Source organism: Oncorhynchus nerka, linkage group LG22 (assembly GCF_034236695.1).
Source record: "Oncorhynchus nerka isolate Pitt River linkage group LG22, Oner_Uvic_2.0, whole genome shotgun sequence".
NCBI classification, from domain to species: Eukaryota; Metazoa; Chordata; class Actinopteri; order Salmoniformes; family Salmonidae; genus Oncorhynchus; species Oncorhynchus nerka.
Window position 1 is genome coordinate 8660971 of NC_088417.1, and position 24607 is coordinate 8685577.

The 24607-nt window shown below is 44.5% G+C and overlaps 1 pseudogene; it reads left to right on the forward strand.

The window, feature by feature from the left end:
- Positions 1-23440, forward strand: part of LOC115125489 (C-C chemokine receptor type 3-like) — a 29109-nt pseudogene extending 5669 nt beyond the window's left edge.
- The last annotated feature ends 1167 nt before the right edge of the window (positions 23441-24607 follow it).

Below are 24607 nucleotides of genomic sequence, written 5' to 3' on the forward strand. Positions count from 1 at the left end.
AGTTCTCTCACGTCACCCCGCTCCTCCGCTCTCTCCACTGGCTTCCAGTTGAAGCTCGCATCCGCTACAAGACCATGGTGCTTGCCTACGGAGCTGTGAGGGGAACGGCACCTCAGTACCTCCAGGCTCTGATCAGGCCCTACACCCAAACAAGGGCACTGCGTTCATCCACCTCTGGCCTGCTCGCCTCCCTACCACTGAGGAAGTACAGTTCCCGTGCAGCCCAGTCAAAACTGTTCGCTGCTCTGGCCCCCCAATGGTGGAACAAACTCCCTCACGACGCCAGGACAGCGGAGTCAATCACCACCTTCCGGAGACACCTGAAACCCCACCTCTTTCAGGAATACCTAGGATAGGATAAAGTAATCCTTCTCACCCCCCTTAAAAGATTTAGATGCACTATTGTAATGTGGCTGTTCCACTGGATGTCTTAAGGTGAACGCACCAATTTGTAAGTCGCTCTGGATAAGAGCGTCTGCTAAATGACTTAAATGTAAATGTAAATGTAAATGTTATATTATTGATTGACTATGGCTTTTCAGATCACCCAGCAGTGCTATTTGCAGCGTTAACTCCAGGTATGAATATGTATTCAGAGCAGGAAGGCAAAATGGTAACATCCATACATCCATTACATTCAGTATATGTTTATCCGGTAACAGAAGAAGGTGTAATGTGGGCTTAAAGTGCCAATCATGAGACATCTTAATGACTTTGTAAAAAAAAAAAAATGCTATGCATAATTTGATTGATTATTTGAGATTGACTGATTGATTTCCGTAGTGATTTGATTAACCAAATTGTGGTTGGGCTCTCCCAGATCAGCTACCCCAGCTGCTGCAGCCACTAGCCTCTCCGAGGAGGTGTGAGCCGTGCGAGACAGTGAAGTGACCCCCGGGACAGCCAGGACTCAAAGGTTCCATCGGAACCCCAGGTAGAACTGGCTCACCAGGATACCCAGGGTCCCCTGGCTTTCAGTGGCCCCTGGGAGTCAAAGGTAAGACACCCCAAACACTATACTGAGTATTTGGCAGTGCTTTACTCTAGAACAGTGGTCACCAACCTTTTTCTGAGTCAAGATCACTTTCTGAGTCAAAATGGCAAGATCTACCGCTCTGATTTTTTATTAACTTGACTTTAAAAAACGTAAGCCTACGCAACATTAACCACTTAAAAACAGTCCTGTAACAATGAGGTTTGTGAATTAGGCTATAGGCCCAATGCATTGTCACTGCATATTGACTATGCTTGAATTACCCTACCAGTGATCTCCTCAGACTATTTTCAAATGATATTTAAAACATTTAGGTATAAGATCTCACTGGTAAAAGATAGTTGTGTTGCTTGTGAGGCACAGTTAAGTCAGCATTATACATCTATAGTACCAGTCAAAAGTTTGGACACACCTACTTATTCCAGGGTTTTTCTTTATTTTTTACTATTTTCTACATTGTGGAATAGAAGTGAAGACATTAAAACTATGAAATAACACATGGAATCACCAAAAAAGTGTTAAACAAATCAACGTTTATTTTATATTTGAGATTCTTCAAAGTAGCCACCCTTTGCCTTGATGACAGCTTTGCACACTCTTGGCATTCTCTCAACCAGCTTCATAAGGTTGAAGAAAACCTGGAATGCATTTCAATTATCAGGTGTGCCCTGTTAAAAGATTATTTGATTATTACTTTCCTTCTTAATGCATTTGAGCCAATCAGTTGTGTTGTTACAAGGTAGCGGTGGAATACAGAAGATAGCCCTATTTGGTAAAATACCAAGTCCATATTATGGCAAGAACAGCTCAAATAAGCAAAGAGAAATGACAGTCTATCATTACTTTAATACATAAAGGTCAGTCAATCTGGAAAATTTCAAAAACTTTTGAAGTTACTTCAAGTGCAGTCGCAAAAACATCAAGCGCTATGATGAAACTGACTGTCACGAGGAAAGCCACAGTAAAAGAAGACCCAGAGTTACCTCTGCTGCAGAGGATAAGTTAATTAGAGTTACCAGCCTCACAAATTGCAGCCCAAATAAATGTTTCACAGAGTTCAAGTAATAGACACATCTCAACATCAACTGTTCAGAGAAGACTGTGTGAATCAGGCCATGGTCGAATTGCTGCAAAGAAACCACTACTAAAGGACACCAATAATAAGAAGAGACTTGCTTGGGCCAAGAAACACGAGCAATGGACATTATACCGGTGTAAATCTGTCCACCTGCCATGTTTTTGTGAGATGCAGAGTAGGTGAACGGATGATCTCTGCATGTGTGGTTCCCACCGTGAAGCATGGAGGAGGTGGTGTGATGGTGCTTTTCTGGTGACACTGTTGGTGATTTATTTATAATTCAAGGAACACTTAACCAACATGGCTACAACAGAATTCTGTGGCGATATGTCATGCCATCTGGTTTGCGCTTAGTGGGACTATCATTTTGTTTTTCAACAGGACAATGACCCAACACAGCTCCAGGCTGTGTAAGGGCTATTTGATCAAGACGGAGAGTGATGGAGTGCTGCATCAGATGACCTGGCCTCCACAATCACCTGACCTCAAATCAATTATGATGGTTTGGGATGAGTTGGACTGCAGAGTGAAGGAAAAGCAGCCAACAAGTGCTCAGCATATGTGGGAACTCCTTCAAGACAGTTGGAAAAGCTTACAGAATGCCAAGAGTTTGCAAAGCTGTCATCATGGCAAAGGGTGGCTACTTTGAAGAATCTCAAATATAAAATATATTTTGATTTGTTTTAACACTTTTTTTGGTTACTACATGATTCCAAAAGTGTTATTTCATAGTTTTGATGTCCTCACTATTATTCCACAATGAAGAACATTTTAAAAAATAAAGAAAAACCTTGGAACGAGTTGGTGAGTCCAAACTTTTGACTGGTGCTGTATATATGCAGTATATATTTATTATTATAATATATATATTTTTACTGAACTGATGGCCTGCATCTGACTTTCAGTCTGAGTGGAGGGAGGGAGCAGCAGTGAGGCTGCCTATCACCGTCCCTCCGTCCCTCCGTTCTCCTGAGGAAAGGGAACAGTCTTCCAGCTGATGGTCAGTCTGAGGGGAGGGAGGGGGCAGCAGTGAGGCTGCCTCTCACCGTCCCTCCGTCCCTCCGTTCTCCTGAGGAAAGGGAACAGTCTTCCAGCTGATGGTCAGTCTGAGGGGAGGGAGGGAGCAGCAGTGAGGCTGCCTATCACCGTCCCTCCGTTCTCCTGAGGAAAGGGAACAGTCTTCCAGCTGATGGTCAGTTTGAGGGGAGGGAGGGAGCAGCAGTGAGGCTGCCTATCACCGTCCCTCCGTCCCTCCGTTCTCCTGAGGAAAGGGAACAGTCTTCCAGCTGATGGTCAGTCTGAGGGGAGGGAGTGGGCAGCAGTGAGGCTGCCTCTCACCGTCCCTCCGTCCCTCCGTTCTCCTGAGGAAAGGGAACAGTCTTCCAGCTGATGGTCAGTCTGAGGGGAGGGAGGGAGCAGCAGTGAGGCTGCCTATCACCGTCCCTCCGTTCTCCTGAGGAAAGGGAACAGTCTTCCAGCTGATGGTCAGTTTGAGGGGAGGGAGGGAGCAGCAGTGAGTCTCCGTCCCTCCGTTCCGTCTCCTGAGGAAAGGGAACAGTCTTCCAGCTGAAAGGGGAGAACAGTCTTCCAGCTGATGAAAGAGAACAGTCTTCCAGCTGATGGCGAAACTCAACTCACTCAACTCATGTTGTTACTCCGATGACCAGAGAAAGTGAAATATTCCTTGATAGACACAAGCCACCAACGCAAGTTTATCGGAAACACTTGGCTGTAGTTATTCATTGCAGCTGCAGTGCTGGTGGCTTATAAAGCGTATAAAGGTGTTGAACAAAGTGTTGACAGTACTGAATAACAACTTTAACAATAGACACGTAAAAACAGCAGTTCTTTGCTGTATTCGTTGTCTCTTTGGTTTTAAAAGTTTTGTATTCTCACAGTATCAAATTTACTGTGCGCTAGAGGCTTCTTTTTACAGTCTATGGCACGATGAAACTGTGCAGACATGGTGATCTGAGCTATCTGATTGGCCAGCAGTAGACTTATAGGTCCACCTGATTCACTCTTTGGGCCTGCCGGGTAGCCGGTGTTCTACCCTCGGACTCGTAAAATGGTTTAAAATGGGAACAATTTGCCTTCCCGGCGCTGAGTCAAGTGCACCTACTGTAAACAGCACCAAACAAATAACAAAATAGGAAAGCAAGCCTTTATCGTATTTTTTAAATATTTTTTTTTACAGAAATGTTTGTTGATCGACTAAGAATGCCTTGGAGACCACTGTTCCACAGGTTGAGATAAAGCTGTTATTACTTGGTAATACATATGGAAATAATACAATGATTCCCCTTATAGGTCAGCTATGAACCACCTATGTGTACTGAAATATAGGCATTTATATAAGTGGTTTAAAGGAGCCATAGTCTAGTAAAGCACAGTGCTGGTAATAAGGCACACATCTGTAAGTGCATTGTAGTTCCACAGGGGCTTCATAGACAATGTTATTCTATTTCAAGTTCCAGTGGTGTATGTTAGCAGGTGAGTTAGAGACATGTTGGTTCTATACACAGTGTAATTATTATACATATGCTGTCATCCTCAGGTGACACTGGGCCAAGAGGAAGTCCCGGAAATACCGGGGAAACGAGGGTCGTCAGGACTACCAGGAGTGTGTGACATGTCTTCGTTCTACCAGGACTACAATCTCAGGAACAGCACCTACAGCAAAGGGCCCAACATATATGTATATACTTTGATTTTCCTTATCCCCATATTCCTTATCCCCTTACACTGTAGTTTTGGAATTGTTAGTTAGATTACTTGTTGGTTAAGGGCCCCTAGAGGGGAGGGAGGTGTTGGCTAGAAGCGGACGGTCTTCAATGTGAGGGTCAAGATGCCACATCATACTTCCCATCTCATCTTAAGGCCGGCGCATGTGTGTGTGTGTGTGTGTTGATATTTATTTATTTCGCAGGGGTCCAGCAAAATGAAGGCAGTTGGTGGGGGTGCCATGTATGTAACAGCCATTTCCTGGGGTCCAGCAAAATGAAGGCAGTTGGTGGGGGTGCCATGTATGTAACAGCCATGTCCTGGGGTCCAGCAAAATGAATGCAGTTGGTGGGGGTGCCATGTATGTAACGGCCATTTCCTGGGGTCCAGCAAAATGAAGGCAGTTGGTGGGGGTGCCATGTATGTAACAGCCATTTCCTGGGGTCCAGCAAAATGAAGGCAGTTGGTGGGGGTGCCATGTATGTAACAGCCATTTCCTGGGGTCCAGCAAAATGAATGCAGTTGGTGGGGGTGCCATGTATGTAACAGCCATTTCCTGGGGTCCAGCAAAATGAAGGCAGTTGGTGGGGTGCCATGTATGTAACAGCCATTTCCTGGGGTCCAGCAAAATGAATGCAGTTGGTGGGGGTGCCATGTATGTAACGGCCATTTCCTGGGGTCCAGCAAAATGAAGGCAGTTGGTGGGGGTGCCATGTATGTAACGGCCATTTCCTGGGGTCCAGCAAAATGAAGGCAGTTGGTGGGGGTGCCATGTATGTAACAGCCATTTTGCTCCCGTCGTACAGTAACAGTGCATTAAAAGCCCCTTTCTGCTTTAAGACATATGGGAGTCCACATTGCTGCTCAGTTAAACTGAGACTTATGTGTGGTGTTATTTTATTAATATATATTATATATACTGTATATATACAGTTGAAGTTGTAAATTTACATACACCTTAGTCAAATACAGTTCAACTCAGTTTTTCACAATTCCTGACATTTAATCCAAGTAAAAATTCCCTGTTTTAGGTCAGTTAGGATCACCACTTTATTTTTAAGAATGTGAAATGTCAGAATAATAGTAGAGAGAATTATTTCTTTCAGCTTTTATTTCTTTCATCACATTCCCAGTGGGTCAGAAGTTTACATACACTCAATTAGTATTTGGTAGCATTGCCTTTAAATTGTTTAACTTGGGTCAAATGTTTCAGGTAGCCTTCCACAAGCTTCCCACAATAAGTTGGGTGAATGTTGGCCCATTCCTCCTGACGGAGTTGGTGTAACTGAGTCAGGTTTGTAGGCCTCCTTGCTCGCACATGCTTTTTCAGTTCTGCCAACTCATTTTCTATAGGATTGAGGTCAGGGCTTTGTGATATTGGCCACTTCAATACCTTGACTTTGTTGTCCTTAAGCCATTTTGCCACAACTTTGGAAACATGCTTGGGGTCATTGTCCATTTGGAAGACCCATTTGCGACCAAGCTATAACTTCCTGACTGATGTCTTGAGATGTTGCTTCAATATATCCACATACCATTCCTTCCTATGCTGCCATCTATTTTGTGAAGTGCACCAGTCCCTCCTGCAGCAAAGCACCCCCACAACATGATGCTGCTACCCCCGTGCTTCACGGTTGGGATAGTGTTCTTCGGCTTGCAAGTCTCCCCATTTTTCCTCCAAACATAACGATGGCCATTATGGCAAAACAGTTATATTTTTGTTTCATCAGACCAGAGGACATTTGTCCAAAAAGTATGATCTTTGTCCTCATGTGCAGTTGCAAACCGTAGTCTGGCTTTTTATGGCAGTTTTGGAGCAGTGGCTTCTTCCTTGCTGAGCGGTATATGTTGATATAGGACTCGTTTTACTGTGAATATAGATACTTTTGTACCTGTTTCCTCCATCATCTCCACAAGGTCATTTGCTATTGTTCTGGGATTGATTTGCACTTTTCGAACCAACGTACGTTCATCTCTAGGAGACAGAACAGGTCTCCTTCCTGAGTGGTATGACGGCTGCATGGTCCCATGGTGTTTATACTTGCGTGCTACTGTTTGCACAGATGAACGTGGTACCTTCAGGTGTTTGGAAATTGCTCCCAAGGATGAACCAGTCTTGTGGAGGTCTACAATTTTTTTTCTGAGGTCTTGGCTGATTTCTTTTTATTTTCCCATGATGTCAAGCAAAGAGGCACTGAGTTTGAAGGTAGGCCTTGAAAAACATCCACAGGTACACCTCCAATTGACTCAAATGATGTCAATTGGCCTATCAGAAGCTTCTAAAGGCATGACAACATTTTCTGGAATTTTCCAAGCTGTTTAAAGACACAGTCAACTTAGTGTATGTAAACTTCTGACCCACTGGAATTGTGGTACAGTGAAATAATTTGTCTGTAAATGATTGTTGACAAAAATAAGCAGTGAGATAAACTTTTGTTATTGACCAAATACTTATCTTCCACCATAATTTGCAAATAAATTCATTAAAAATCCTACAATGTGATTTTCTGGGATTTTTTTCTCATTTTGTCTGTCATAGTTGAAGTGTACATATGATGAAAATTACAGGCCTCTCTCATCTTTTTAAGTGGGAGAACTTGCACAATTGGTGGCTGACTAAATACTTTTTTGCCCCACTGTATATATATATTTTTGCATTTCAGCTAACCCCAACCCTTTTCCTAACCTTAACCTTAACCTACTCCTACACTGTTACGTTAATTCCATTTAAAAAATATTTTTTACAAAAGCTGTATCCCTTCTAGACAATACCAGATTTACACCGCCTACTTCTCTCCTGAACCTCTCCTTTCCACTATGAAGGGTCGATTTGCCTTCCCTCCTTCTCTTCCGAACCTCTCCTTTCCACTATGAAGGGTCGATTTGCCTTCCCTCCTTCTCTTCCGAACCTCTCCTTTCCACTTTGAAGGGTCGATTTGCCTTCCCTCCTTCTCTTCCGAACCTCTCCTTTCCACTTTGAAGGGTCGATTTGCCTTCCCTCCTTCTCTTCCGAACCTCTCCTTTCCACTTTGAAGGGTCGATTTGCCTTCCCTCCTTCTCTTCCGAACCTCTCCTTTCCATTTTGAAGGGTCGATTTGCCTTCCCTCCTTCTCTTCCGAACCTCTCCTTTCCATTTTGAAGGGTCGATTTGCCTTCCCTCCTTCTCTTCCGAACCTCTCCTTTCCATTTTGAAGGGTCGATTTGCCTTCCCTCCTTCTCTTCTGAACCTCTCCTTTCCACTTTGAAGGGTCGATTTGCCTTCTCTCCTTCTCTTCTGAACTTCTCCTTTCCACTTTGAAGGGCACTTTCTTTTCTTGACTGGCTCATTCTCCTCCCCCTCGGTTGTGCCGCTACAGGGCTGGAAAATAAAAAAAGAAATATTGATTTCTACATTATATGGCACGAAAAGCTCACTGAGATGATACACTAACTGTATGACAGAGGTGCTTATAGGACTTGTCATAAAAACAGAATGTCATTTACAGACAGACACAAACGCACATGCACACGCACACACACACACACACACACACACACACACACACACACAGAGAGAGCAATGCATGGGAGGATGCTACTGTTGCCTGACCTGTTGATTTAGCTAATATTAGCTTGCTACATAGTTGACACTGCAGATAGCTAGTTTATCTTGTGGCAACCTAATGTGATGGCTAGTTAGCTATCGCCACACACATCTGATTAATCTGTTCACTCTTTATGCCAATGACAAGGTGGCTAGTTAGCCATCAAACTTTTTCTGTCAGATTCTGGGTTAGCCAAAGCTAGCTACCTAGCCATTTGATGCACAATTTCAATGGCAGAATTAACGTAAACTCACCCCATTCCTTGCAAATATGCGCAACCGCAACATTCAAACAAGGCTACAAAGAAAACTAATGGGACTGTAACGACTGTGTTGACGTCAAAATCGGGGGTGTGAACTAGGTTTCTATTCAAGCGTTGATCGACATGGAAATGGCTCTATAGTATTGGAGAAAATTTGAAAAAAGGACCCTCCGTTACATCGTGGCATGTCATGTCGTAACGTACAGCACGCATAAAGCAACTATTTCTGTCTTACAATCTCTCTCCACCAGGTGTAGCACTTCTCTCATCCTTTAAAAACAAGAAATGGACAGTGACGGGGTAATCATTGAATGGGGGAAACCTAAGTCATTTTTTAAAAACCTGCGTTTATCATTGAATGCGATCATCATTCTCAAAGCCGCTGTTAACTTCTAAGATTACTTTAGCACCGCCCTAAAAACCTGCTGTTTAAATTCTAAGATTACTTTAGCACCGCCCTAAAAACCTGCTGTTTAACTTCTAAGATTACTTTAGCACCGCCCTAAAAACCTGCTGTTAACTTCTAAGATTACTTTAGCACCGCCCTAAAAACCTGCTGTTAACTTCTAAGATCACTTTAGCACCGCCCTAAAAACCTGCTGTTAACTTCTAAGATTACTTTAGCACCGCCCTAAAAACCTGCTGTTAACTTCTAAGATCACTTTAGCACCGCCCTAAAAACCTGCTGTTAACTTCTAAGATTACTTTAGCACCGCCCTAAAAACCTGCTGTTAACTTCTAAGATCACTTTAGCACCGCCCTAAAAACCTGCTGTTAACTTCTAAGATTACTTTAGCACCGCCCTAAAAACCTGCTGTTAACTTCTAAGATTACTTTAGAACCGCCCTAAAAACCTGCTGTTAACTTCTAAGATTACTTTAGCACCGCCCTAAAAACCTGCTGTTAACTTCTAAGATCACTTTAGCACCGCCCTAAAAACCTGCTGTTAACTTCTAAGATTACTTTAGCACCGCCCTAAAAACCCGATTGAAATTCGACACAAACCTTCAAATAGGTATTTACATTTTAGAGGCGATAAGGTGATACGTTGGACACATAAGAAATGTATACATATTTACATTAAATACACTAATGCATTATGTGGGTTGAATGCTGTAACAACACAGAATAAAACCATTAGTAAAAGTCCCATGAAGGTAGTGACTGCCCATTACTGCTGATCACTTATTAACTTTCATTTATTCACATGACTTCACTTTAATAAAATATTGGTTTTATTTTATTTTAATAAGGGCATACTTTTATGATGGTTGAATATACATTTACATTTACATTTAAGTCGTTTAGCAGACGCTCTTATCCAGAGCGACTTACAAATTGGTGCATTCACCTTATGACATCCAGTGGAACAGTAGTGCATCTAAATCTTTTCAGGGGGAGGGGGGGTGAGAGGGATTACTTTATCCTATCCTAGGTATTCCTTAAAGAGGTGGGGTTTCAGGTGTCTCCGGAAGGTGGTGATTGACTCCGCTGTCCTGGCGTCGTGAGGGACGGGGGGGGGGATTACTTTATCCTATCCTAGGTATTCCTTAAAGAGGTGGGGTTTCAGGTGTCTCCGGAAGGTGGTGATTGACTCCGCTGTCCTGGCGTCGTGAGGGAGTTTGTTCCACCATTGGGGGGCCAGAGCAGCGAACAGTTTTGACTGGGCTGAGCTAATTAGATCATGTATTTTCAGGCTTTTCAGGCTTGCAAAAACAACTAGTTTCTATTCCTCTAGATCCTGTTTTCTCTCAGTCTCCATGTCTTGCTCTGCACAGAGCGGACAAGTTTTAGGTGGGGTGCAATGGATTATGGTCATTGTAGTTAATTACCACATTTTCTGCACTAAACTATGTATAATATTGGCATGTTGGAAACTACAACTTCAGGCTTGATCTGATGTATCAGAAACTGCACAGCATACTCACACACAAAAAAAATGGCATTCAAGTAATTGAATCAACTTTGGTCAATAGGTTGTTTAAAAAACTAAAAATAACCGACATTTTGGTTAATAACTCAGCACAACTAACGATAAATATATTTTTATTTCACCTTTATTTAACCAGGTAAGCAAGTTGAGAACAAGTTCTCATTTACAATTGCGACCTGGCCAAGATAAAGCAAAGCAGTTTGACACATACAACGACACAGAGTTACACATGGAGTAAAACAAACATACAGTCAATAATACAGTAAAAAAAAACAAGTCTATATACAATGTGAGCAAATTAGGTGAGAAGGGAGGTAAAGGCAAAAAAGGCCATGGTGGCAAAGTAAATACAATATAGCAAGTAAAACACTGGAATGGTAGTTTTGCAATGGAAGAATGTGCAAAGTAGAAATAAATATAATGGGGTGCAAAGGAGCAAAATAAATAAATAAATTAAATACAGTTGGGAAAGAGGTAGTTGTTTGGGCTAAATTATAGGTGGGCTATGTACAGGTGCAGTAATCTGTAAGATGCTCTGACAGTTGGTGCTTAAAGCTAGTGAGGGAGATAAGTGTTTCCAATTTAAGAGATTTTTGTAGTTCGTTCCAGTCATTGGCAGCAGAGAACTGGAAGGAGAGGCGGCCAAAGAAAGAATTGGTTTTGGGGGTGACTAGAGACATATACCTGCTGGAGCGTGTGCTACAGGTGGGAGATGCTATGGTGACCAGCGAGCTGAGATAAGGGGGGACTTTACCTAGCAGGGTCTTGTAGATGACATGGAGCCAGTGGGTTTGGCGACGAGTATGAAGCGAGGGCCAGCCAACGAGAGCGTACAGGTCGCAATGGTGGGTAGTATATGGGGCTTTGGTGACAAAACGGATTGCACTGTGATAGACTGCATCCAATTTGTTGAGTAGGGTATTGGAGGCTATTTTGTAAATGACATCGCCAAAGTCGAGGATTGGTAGGATGGTCAATTTTACAAGGGTATGTTTGGCAGCATGAGTGAAGGATGCTTTGTTGCGAAATAGGAAGCCAATTCTAGATTTAACTTTGGATTGGAGATGTTTGATATGGGTCTGGAAGGAGAGTTTACAGTCTAACCAGACACCTAAGTATTTGTAGTTGTCCACGTATTCTAAGTCAGAGCCGTCCAGAGTAGTGATGTTGGACAGGCGGGTAGGTGCAGGTAGCGATCGGTTGAAGAGCATGCATTTAGTTTTACTTGTATTTAAGAGCAATTGGAGGCCACGGAAGGAGAGTTGTATGGCAATGAAGCTTGCCTGGAGGGTTGTTAACACAGTGTCCAAAGAAGGGCCGGAAGTATACAGAATGGTGTCGTCTGCGTAGAGGTGGATCAGAGACTCACCAGCAGCAAGAGCGACCTCATTGATGTATACAGAGAAGAGAGTCGGTCCTAGAATTGAACCCTGTGGCACCCCCATAGAGACTGCCAGAGGTCCGGACAGCAGACCCTCCGATTTGACACACTGAACTCTATCAGAGAAGTAGTTGGTGAACCAGGCGAGGCAATCATTTGAGAAACCAAGGCTGTCGAGTCTGCCGATGAGGATGCGGTGGTTGACAGAGTCGAAAGCCTTGGCCAGATCAATGAATACGGCTGCACAGTAATGTTTCTTATCGATGGCGGTTAAGATATCGTTTAGGACCTTGTGCGTGGCTGAGGTGCACCCATGACCAGCTCTGAAACCAGATTGCATAGCAGAGAAGGTATGGTGAGATTCGAAATGGTCGGTAATCTGTTTGTTGACTTGGCTTTCGAAGACCTTAGAAAGGCAGGGTAGGATAGATATAGGTCTGTAGCAGTTTGGGTCAAGAGTGTCCCCCCCTTTGAAGAGAGGGATGACCGCAGCTGCTTTCCAATCTTTGGGAATCTCAGATGACACGAAAGAGAGGTTGAACAGGCTAGTAATAGGGGTGGCAACAATTTCGGCAGATAATTTTAGAAAGAAAGGGTCCAGATTGTCTAGCCCGGCTGATTTGTAGGGGTCCAGATTTTTCAGCTCTTTCAGAACTTCAGCTGAATGGATTTGGGAGAAGGAGAAATGGGGAAGGCTTGGGCGAGTTGCTGTTGGGGTGCAGTGCTGTTGACCGGGGTAGGAGTTGCCAGGTGGAAAGCATGGCCAGCCGTAGAAAAATGCTTATTGAAATTCTCAATTATGGTGGATTTATCAGTGGTGACAGTGTTTCCTATCTTCAGTGCAGTGGGCAGCTGGGAGGAGGTGTTCTTATTCTCCATGGACTTTACAGTGTCCCAGAACTTTTTAGAGTTAGTGTTGCAGGAAGCAAATTTCTGCTTGAAAAAGCTAGCCTTGGCTTTTCTAACTGCCTGTGTATAACGGTTTCTAGCTTCCCTGAACAGCTGCATATCACGGGGGCTGTTCGATGCTAATGCAGAACGCCAAAGGATGTTTTTGTGTTGGTTAAGGGCAGTCAGGTCTGGGGAGAACCAAGGGCTATATCTGTTCCTGGTTCTAATTTTCTTGAATGGGGCATGTTTATTTAAGATTGTTAGGAAGGCATTTTTAAAAAAATATCCAGGCATCCTCTACCTCTACCACTACCTTGTATCCTTTTCCCTCTCGCTCTCATCCAACACTTCCCACACTGCCCCTACTCGGATGGTATCGCGCCGTCCCAACCTTCGCTCTCTCTCCCCCGCTACTCTCTCCTCTTCCATCCTATCATCTCTTCCCTCTGCTCAAACCTTCTCCAACCTATCTCCTGATTCTGCCTCCTCAACCCTCCTCTCCTCCCTTTCTGCATCCTTTGACTCTCTATGTCCCCTATCCTCCAGGCCGGCTCGGTCCTCCCCTCCCGCTCCGTGGCTCGACGACTCATTGCGAGCTCACAGAACAGGGCTCCGGGCAGCCGAGCGGAAATGGAGGAAAACTCGCCTCCCTGCGGACCTGACATCCTTTCACTCCCTCCTCTCTACATTTTCCTCTTCTCTCTCTGCTGCTAAAGCCACTTTCTACCACTCTAAATTCCAAGCATCTGCCTCTAACCCTAGGAAGCTCTTTGTAACCTTCTCCTCCCTCCTGAATCCTCCTCCCCCTCCCCCTCCTCCCTCTCTGCAGATGACTTCGTCAACCATTTTGAAAAGAAGGTCGACGACTTCCGATCCTCGTTTGCTAAGTCAAACGACACCGCTGGTTCTGCTCACACTGCCCTACCCTGTGCTCTGACCTCTTTCTCCCCTCTCTCTCCAGATGAAATCTCGCGTCTTGTGACGGCCGGCCGCCCTACAACCTGCCCGCTTGACCCTATCCCCTCCTCTCTTCTCCAGACCATTTCCGGAGACCTCCTCCCTTACCTCACCTCGCTCATCAACTCATCCCTGACCGCTGGCTACGTCCCTTCCGTCTTCAAGAGAGCGAGAGTTGCACCCCTTCTGAAAAACCTACACTCGATCCCTCCGATGTCAACAACTACAGACCAGTATCCCTTCTTTCTTTTCTCTCCAAAACTCTTGAACGTGCCGTCCTTGGCCAGCTCTCCCGCTATCTCTCTCAGAATGACCTTCTTGATCCAAATCAGTCAGGTTTCAAGACTAGTCATTCAACTGAGACTGCTCTTCTCTGTATCACGGAGGCGCTCCGCACTGCTAAAGCTAACTCTCTCTCCTCTGCTCTCATCCTTCTAGACCTATCGGCTGCCTTCGATACTGTGAACCATCAGATCCTCCTCTCCACCCTCTCCGAGTTGGGCATCTCCGGCGCGGCCCACGCTTGGATTGCGTCCTACCTGACAGGTCGCTCCTACCAGGTGGCGTGGCGAGAATCCGTCTCCACACCACGTGCTCTCACCACTGGTGTCCCCCAGGGCTCTGTTCTAGGCCCTCTCCTATTCTCGCTATACACCAAGTCACTTGGCTCTGTCATAACCTCACATGGTCTCTCCTATCATTGCTATGCAGACGACACACAATTAATCTTCTCCTTTCCCCTTCTGATGACCAGGTGGCGAATCGCATCTCTGCATGTCTGGCAGACATATCCGTGTGGATGACGGATCACCACCTCAAGCTGAACCTCGGCAAGACGGAGCTGCTCTTCCTCCCGGGAAGGACTGCCCGTTCCATGATCTCGCCATCACGGTTGACAACTCCATTGTGTCCTCCTCCCAGAGCGCTAAGAACCTTGGCGTGATCCTGGACAACACCCTGTCGTTCTCAACTAACATCAAGGCGGTGGCCCGTTCCTGTAGGTTCATGCTCTACAACATCCGCAGAGTACGACCCTGCCTCACACAGGAAGCGGCGCAGGTCCTAATCCAGGCACTTGTCATCTCCCGTCTGGATTACTGCAACTCGCTGTTGGCTGGGCTCCCTGCCTGTGCCATTAAACCCCTACAACTCATCCAGAACGCCGCAGCCCGTCTGGTGTTCAACCTTCCCAAGTTCTCTCACGTCACCCCGCTCCTCCGCTCCCTCCACTGGCTTCCAGTTGAAGCTCGCATCCGCTACAAGACCATGGTGCTTGCCTACGGAGCTGTGAGGGGAACGGCACCTCAGTACCTCCAGGCTCTGATCAGGCCCTACACCCAAACAAGGGCACTGCGTTCATCCACCTCTGGCCTGCTCGCCTCCCTACCACTGAGGAAGTACAGTTCCCGCTCAGCCCAGTCAAAACTGTTCGCTGCTCTGGCCCCCCAATGGTGGAACAAACTCCCTCACGACGCCAGGACAGCGGAGTCAATCACCACCTTCCGGAGACACCTGAAACCCCACCTCTTTAAGGAATACCTAGGATAGGATAAAGTAATCCCTCTCACCCCCCCTCCCCCTGAAAAGATTTAGATGCACTACTGTTCCACTGGAGGTCATAAGGTGAATGCACCAATTTGTAAGTCGCTCTGGATAAGAGCGTCTGCTAAATGACTTAAATGTAAATGTAAATGTACTGACGGGATGAGATCAATATCCTTCCAGGACACCCCGGCCAGGTCGATTAGAAAGGCCTGCTCGCTGAAGTGTTTCAGGGAGCGTTTTACAGTGATGAGTGGAGGTCGTTTGACCGCTGACCCATTACGGATGCAGGCAATGAGGCAGTGATCGCTGAGATCTTGGTTGAAGACAGCAGAGGTGTATTTAGAGGGGAAGTTGGTTAGGATGATATCTATGAGGGTGCCCGTGTTTAAGGCTTTGGGGGGGTACCTGGTAGGTTCATTGATAATTTGTGTGAGATTGAGGGCATCAAGTTTAGATTGTAGGATGGCTGGGGTGTTAAGCATGTTCCAGTTTAGGTTGCCTAGCAGCACGAGCTCTGAAGATAGATGGGGGGCAATCAGTTCACATATGGTGTCCAGAGCACAGCTGGGGGCAGAGGGTGGTCTATAGCAGGCGGCAACGGTGAGAGACTTGTTTTTAGAGAGGTGGATTTTTAAAAGTAGAAGTTCAAATTGTTTGGGTACAGACCTGGATAGTAGGACAGAACTCTGCAGGCTATCTTTGCAGTAGATTGCAACACCGCCCCTTTGGCAGTTCTATCTTGTCTGAAAATGTTGTAGTTTGGAATTAAAATTTCTGAATTTTTGGTGGTCTTCCTAAGCCAGGATTCAGACACAGCTAGAACATCCGGGTTGGCAGAGTGTGCTAAAGCAGTGAAAAGAACAAACTTAGGGAGGAGGCTTCTAATGTTAACATGCATGAAACCAAGGCTATTACGGTTACAGAAGTCATCAAAAGAGAGCGCCTGGGGAATAGGGAGTGGAGCTAGGCACTGCAGGGCCTGGATTCACCTCTACATCGCCAGAGGAACATAGGAGGAGAAGAATAAGGGTACGGCTAAAAGCAATAAGAATTGGTCGTCTAGAACGTCTGGAACAGAGAGTAAAAGGAGGTTTCTGGGGGCGATAAAATAGCATCAAGGTATAATGTACAGACAAAGGTATGGTAGGATGTGAATACAGTGGAGGTAAACCTAGGTATTGAGTGATGAAGAGAGAGATATTGTCTCTAGAAACATCATTGAAACCAGGAGATGTCATTGCATGTGTGGGTGGTGGAACTAATAAGTTGGATAAGGTATAGTGAGCAGGACTAGAGGCTCTACAGTGAAATAAGCCAATAAACACTAACCAGAACAGCAATGGACAAGACATATTGACATTAAGGAGAGGCATCCTTAGTCGAGTGATCAAAAGGGTCCAGGGAGTGGAGAGGTTGGTTTGGGGGTCACAGCGATTTAGACAGCTAGCCAGGCCATCGGTAGCAAGCTAGCATAGGATGGAGGTCTGCTGTTAGCCACCTCTTGCGTTGCGTCAGTAGATTAGTGGAGTTCCGTGTTGTAGAGGGGATTCATCCAAATCACACAAAAAAAAACAAAATAAAAACAATAGATAAAGTTATAGAGGCCCAAGAAGAAACATAATAATAATACAAATAAATAAATTGTCCGATTGTCTATTCTGAGAGCAGCCGGTAAGACAGCTAACGGTTAGCAGGCCGCAGATGGGCGTTCAGGTAACGTCGCGACGGAGGAGCCAGCCGGATCTCCTTCGGGTAGATAACGTCGGCAGTCCAGTTGTGAAGGCCTGGTGGGGCTCCGCGTAGGCAGTAAAACGGGTCCGGATAGGTGACTGCAGCCCAGGAGTGATTGACGTAGCTCAGGAGTGATTGACGGAGCTGGCTAGCTCCGGAGTAATTGATGTTTGCTCCGGAATCGACGAAAGCAGATAGACACACGGATAGCAGCCAGCTAGCTGTGAGATCCGGGAGTGAATGTCCAGAGAGCAGTTGAAATCCAGGGACATGGAGAGAAAAATCGGTCCGGTATGTTCCGTTCCGAGCCGCGCTGCGCCGTACAAAACTGGCGATAGATTTTCGAGTTAAAGGATAGCTGATGACCACAAACCGTGGTTAGCTGAATACTAACGAGTTGCCAGTAAAGAAGCTAACTAGCTTCTGATTAACTTCTGGCTAGCTCCTGGCTAGCTTCTGGCTAGCTTCTTGGAGTTTCTGGCTAGCTTCTGGCTAGCTTCTTGGAGGATTGCAGATTTGAGGTAAATAATACGTATTTATACATATCAATTGGTGAGGCAGGTTGCAGGAGAGTGTATTGAAGATGAGTTGATGGAAAATAAAAATAAAATGTATGTGAAAAAAGTTGTAAATATATATATATACACGAAACGACAAGACGAGGACAAAAGACGTCTGAACTGCTATGCCATCTCGGGCAACCGAGATGTATATTGTCAATTTACTATTGTCAATTTATTATAATCCACATAAGAAATCACACAAAACTTGCTGTAGCCTGCACGCAGTCTACATAGGCTATTTGAACTGACACCCAGTAGACCTGCAGTCTAAATGATTGTATAGCTATAAATAAATAGCCTATGTCTCAAACACTGCTTCCAGCTGCCCCCTTGGTGTCGATTGTAAATGTGAAATACATATTCAAATTATTTTCCTCCTGCGACGAAATGTTTCATATTAAGATCCGACATCTGTACATATAAGTAGGAGTGTGAATAATTTTGTTTTTGTAAAACCAGGCTGGCTGACATACTGACATTTTTATACCATTGTGTGTCGTCAAGCCCTCCACGTGTCAATATTTTACCACCTAAATGTAAATATGTTGTGGGCTGTGGTACACACAGTGTAAATGCTCATTTGTTACATGATGTGCTACACTATATCTCCTGATTTTAACTGCAGTTATGCTGTTTTGGTGCTATTTTTTATTTTTTACATTTAAGATTATGCAATACATGTTCATATGCTTTCATGTATTTTATGATAGACAAGTGTCCGTCTTTCCAATCCTTTCAAGTAACAGTCTACACACCCGTGTACAGTCTTCACATTGTTTTTCTGCCTTAAAATTAAAGATGGAAAATCTGGACTATCCAAATAAAGTGTGACCCTTAGTGGCAGCATTTACAGCTGTGGGTCATTTTAAACAAGATTCTACCAACCTTCCATATCTCTTAGGGCAGTGGTCACCAACCTTCCATATCTCTTAGGGCAGTGGTCACCAACCTTCCATATCTCTTAGGGCAGTGGTCACCAACCTTCCATATCTCTTAGGGCAGTGGTCACCAACCTTCCATATCTCTTAGGGCAGTGGTCACCAACCTTCCATATCTCTTAGGGCAGTGGTCACCAACCTTCCATATCTCTTAGGGCAGTGGTCACCAACCTTCCATATCTCTTAGGGCAGTGGTCACCAACCTTCCATATCTCTTAGGGCAGTGGTCACCAACCTTCCATATCTCTTAGGGCAGGGAGAGAGCAGCAGACTGAGGGTCAGTCTCAGCGTAGGGAGAGAGCAGCAGACTGAGGGTCAGTCTCAGCAGAGGGAGAGAGCAGCAGACTGAGGGTCAGTCTCAGCGTAGGGAAAGAGCAGCAAACTGAGGGTCAGTCTCAGCGTAGGGAGAGAGCAGCAGACTGAGGGTCCGTCTCAGCAGAGGGAGAGAGCAGCAGACTGAGGGTCAGTCTCAGTGGAGGGAGAGAGCAGCAGACTGAGGGTCAGTCTCAGCAGAGAGAAAGAGCAGCAGACTGAGGGTCAGTCTCAGCAGAGGGAGAGAGCAGCAGACTGAGGGTCCGTCTCAGCGGGGGGAGCAGCAGACTGAGGGTCCGTCTCTCAACGTCCCTCTGCTCTCTCTTTCCTCGACAGACTGACCAAAAAGGGACACCGTCTTCCAGCTGATGGCGAAGAAATAGACTAGAAATGCACATTGCTCTCTGCACACAGTTGCTCTCTGCACACAGTTGCTCTCTGCACACAGTTGCTCTCTGCACACAGTTGCTCTCTGCACACAGTTGCTCTCTGCACACATTGCTCTCTGCACACATTGCTCTCTGCACACAGTTGCTCTCTGCACACATTGCTCTCTGCACACAGTTGCTCTCTGCACACAGTTGCTCTCTGCACACATTGCTCTCTGCACACAGTTGCTCTCTGCACACAGTTGCTCTCTGCACACAGTTGCTCTCTGCACACATTGCTCTCTGCACACCGTCTGCACACATCGACACCCTCGAAGAATCGTTACCCATCACAAAAGCCACGGCCCTTGCAGGGCAAGGGAAACAACTACTTCAAGGTCTCAGAGCGAGTGACGTCACCGATTGAAACGCTATTAGCGCGCACGCCGCTAACTAGCTAGCTACCTCCTCCTTTTCTGCAACAACCAGCGATCTGGGTCAACAGCATCAATGTAACAGTACAGCTTCCATCCCTCTCCTCACCCTTACCTGGGCTCGACCCAGGGACCCTCTGCACACATCGATGACAGCCGCCCTCGAAGCATCGTTCCCCATCACTCCACAAAAGCCGCAACCCTTGCCGAGCAAGAGAAACAACTACTTCAAGGTCTCAGAGCGATTGATGTCTAGGTCCAAAAGGCTCCTTAACAGCTTCTACCCTCAAGCCATAAGACTGCTGAACAATTAATCAAATGACCACCCAGACTATTTGCATTGACACCCTCACCCCTCTGTTTTTACACTGCTGCTACTTGCTGTTTAAAAAAAAAATCTATGCATAGTCACTTTACCCCTACCTACATGTACAAATGACCTCGACTAACCTGTACATTGACTCGGTATCGGTACCTCCTGTATATAGCCTCATTATTGTTCTTTTATTGTGTTCCTTTTTATTTTGTTCATTTAGTAAATATTTTCTGAACTCTATTTTCTTAAAACTGCATTGTTGGTTAAGGGCTTGTAGTAAAGTAAGCATTTCACGCATGTGACTTTGTAAAATATAATATTTCATTTGATTTAACACTGTTAAAGCTGCTATCCTTTCGGTTTACAAGTTGGTCCCAGAGGCATACAGACATCAGTTCCGTAAATTTACGAAACACAGAATCGCTAAGACATGTTTGCAAGGGAACAAGCATGTATTTTTGATCAGTGGTGTGGTTCTCAAGAGGTCAAGGACCTTAAATAAACTTCTCGAGCAGTTCAAGATTTGCCTTCACGAATAGAGTGCTACCTACATTTATGAGCACAAGGATCTTACTCTCAAGAAAGCGGCAGATCTGGAAGGTGAGTTTGTGTTGAGTTGACACATAAAACTACCTTCACAAACAAAGCAACCAGTCCCTACGCATAAATCATTTCAGAGAAGTCCCCTCATACTGCCAGGTTTCAGTCCATATTTCCAGTGCCCAAAGATAGATTGTCAGAAAACTGGTGTTTCGTATCCACTAGTGTATCCACTAGTTTCTCATTACTGCTGTGAGAAATTGTCTCTCAGTGTCCTAAGTTGAAGCAGAAAAAAATCACTAAAGAAATTAACTTTTTGGCCTAACTTAAAAACAACAGTTTTGGGTCAAATCCAATATAACACAACATGGAGTGAAACCCTCTGTATTTTCAAGTATTGTGGTGGCAGCATCCTGTTATGGGTATGCTTGTCACTGGCACGAACTGGGGAGTTTGTCAGGATAAATATGAAAGGAGCAAACCCCAGGTAAAAAGTTGGAATAAAGCCTGTCGTGTGGTCTTCTGAAAACCGGGTTGAGTGTTCCTGAATGGTCCAGTGTCAGTCCTGACATAAATCTGCTTGAAAGTAGTGTTCCTGAATGGTCCAGTGTCAGTCCTGAAATACATCTGCTTGAAAGTAGTGTTCCTGAATGGTCCAGTGTCAGTCCTGACATACATCTGCTTGAAAGTATTGCTGTCCATAAATTGTTCCCAACCAAATTTACAAGAGGTTGAGCAATTTTTACAAAAACAATGGATAGGCCTATATGTTGTGCAAGGTTGATAGAATCTTATTCAAAATGATTCACAGCTGTAATGACTGCCTAAGGCGCTTACACCAAGTGTTAACTCTGGTGTGTGAAGACACTCAGTCATGACTTTTTATTAATTTAGAAAATGTTATCATTATATCATTTATCATCATTATCATCATTTTTCTTTTACTTTGAAAAGGTGGAGTAGGTTGTATAGATCACTATGAAAAAAATATAATTTAACCCTTTTTTAGATTTAAATTTAAGAGAGCAAAATGTGAAGGGATCTTTCAATACATTTCCTGGTTTCCCAGAAATCCTTTTTGGATGACTCAGGATTTCCCTTCTGATTCTGGGAATCCTCCAATCGGGATTTTGGGAAAACCAGGGGATTTATTGAAAGTACCCGGAATTTTGCAACCCCATTAGCGACTGTACATTTGATCATGGGGATTGTTCTACCAGCTGTTGGTTTCTGTTAAACATTGCTGTTTCAAAATAAACACTGCTCCTGACTCAACTTTGAAAATATTCACGGTGTGTAGCTAACTTCCTGCTTCCATTCAAGCATGTTTGAAAAAATGGAGAAAGCATATCATGTTTCATTAATTATAATATATACCATTTAACAGGTACTTTTATCCAAAGCGACTTACAATCATGCGTGGGACACATTTTTGACGTATTGGGTTGTCCCAGGAATCAAACCTACTATCCTGCTGTTGCAAGTTCCATACTGAGCTACAGAGGACCTGTTCACTGTAGGTTTTATATATCTGATCCTACAGTTAGTTTCAACTTTTTTGGGGAGATTGTGCAATGTGTGACAGAATGTGAACATGAGGATGGAATAGAAATAATAAATCTAAAGGCCAGGTGACAAAGGTCTGATTCAGAGGTTGCTCATCACAACCTGCTGACTACTCTGTACAGTCCAAACACACACACACCTCTCCTGACAAAGCAACTCTTCCCTTTACTTGCTGCAAACAAACACTCCAGGCAAAAGTTTTGTTTAAGTCAGGTAAAATTATTGTTTTCCTCTCTCAATTTCTGATGATTTAAATAAGCTGTTTACTGTAAGAGCTGGCAATGTTTTGACAGGTTTTGAGTAAACAAACTCAGCAATGGAAATACCAAATTAACTCCTCGGCAACAGAGGGCTACCAGGAGGACAGCTCGGAGACCGATGCTCCGGAGTTCTGTGACAGGGAAATTACCCACGACTTCGAGGTCAAACTCTCAATCTACTACTTGCTGACCTTCATGCGGAGAGTGATGGGCAACAATTTGGTTTTCTACATCTTCTGCAAGTTGGAGAAACTCAACACAGTGGGCAACGTCTTCCTATTCAACCTGTTAATGTCGGACCTGGTCTTCATGTCTAGTCTGCCATTCTGGGCTGTGTCCCACCACATGTCCAGCTGGGTCTTTGGCCGGGCCTGGTGTAAGATCGTGGGCAGCAATTACTTTCTGGGTTTCTACAGCTCCATCTTGTTCCTGACTCTCGTATGACCTTTGACCGGTACCTGGCTCTACTCCATGCCGTCCACCAGGCTTTGCCGGAGGACCTTATGCCCTGGTCTCGTTCGCCGCTGTGTGAGGCATCAGCCTCCTGGCGTGCATCAAGCCGTTTATACTCTATGACCAGGCAGAGTATTACACCCAGGGGTTGATGTGTGAAGAGGTCAGCGCCTTGGAAGGGATCAACTTTAAGGTGTTGGAGATGTTGGGGCCTTACCTCCAGTTAGGCTTGTTTTTCATATATCCTCTCATTGTTTTGTTTTTTTACTGCTACTTTAGGATCGCCATGACGGTCATCTCTTCCAGGACTGTGAGACTCATATTTGTCATGCCGGACACCTAATAATGTTGTGGTGATGCTTCAAGAGGATGAAGACGACTGTGTGAGTCTGCAAACCTGACAATGCGCTGTAAGTTACTCGTATGGTCACATATCTGTACTTCTGTGTCAACCCTGGCTTCTACACCTTTGTGAGGAAAAAAGCTCCAGAACCACTTCAGAATTCTGCTGGTGAGACATGTGCCATGTCTTAAGAACCATACCTCAGTCAAAGGTACTAGCCGGACAATGTCACAAATTAGGAACCTTCATGTGGGCAGGACTAGTTAAACAGATGGACAGGTATGATCTAAGAGCCCCGTGGCACAGAAATGTACAGTATATTAATGAACATCTAGCAGTTGCATATTAGTTAACAAATCTTGGAAAATACACGTAGTTACTCACTGCTGTGCATCTGCATTGCTTTCTCTTTGGGGTTTTAGGCTGGGTTTCTGTATAGCACTTTGTTACTACTGATGTACAAAAGGGCTTTATTGATTGCTTGAAAATAGATGTGCTTATACAATGTTAATTGCAGAAGTGATCAACCCCCTTAATTTGTAAAGCACTTTGAGTACCTTGGTTGGTAGAAATACACTATACTGTATATACTGAGTGTACAAAACATTAACAACACCTGCTCTTTCCATGACATAGACTGACCAGGTGAATCCAGGTGAACGATATGATCCCTTATTGATGTCACTTGTTAAATCCACTTCAATCAGTGTAGATGAAGGGGATGAGACAGGTTAAAGAACTATTTTTAATTCTTGAGACAATTGAGACATAGATTGTGCATGTGTGCCATTCAGAGGGTGAATGGGCAAGACAACAGATTTAAGTGCCTTTGAACGGGTTATGGTAGTAGGTACTAGGCACACCGGTTTGTGTCAAGAACTGCAACGCTGACGAGTTTTTCATGCTCAACAGTTTTGGAAAGTAGTTTGTTCTTAACTGAATTGCCTGGTAAAATAAATAATAATCTCTGAAGTTCAGCGCTATAGCGATGTTCCCGTGGTTACGGAGACACTGCATTCACAGTAAATGCTGCATATCTTTTCTCAAATTGGAAGTTGCCTTTAAATTTCCAAGCGGGCTGCAGAACTCAGCGATACGGATTGAATCGATCCCTGAAATCTGCAAAAGAGAAATTGGTCTCGTGTTTGTCTACGTAGAGAGATATCCAGCCACAATCTAAAGATTTAATATCCAAGATGGCGTAGCAGCGAAGACGTGTTTGTTTTGTCCTCTCGTGTACTTTTGTATTTTTTGTAAATATATATTTCAATTTATTTTCAATCTCTTCTCGATTTTTTATTTGATTATACCTTCCGGTAACCTGCCTCACCCAATGTGATACGGATTCGCTATTATTTTAAATTTTAGAAAACATTCAAGAATCTCCAGAAGCTAACCAGCTAATTAGCTACAAGCTATTTAGTCATTGTTAGC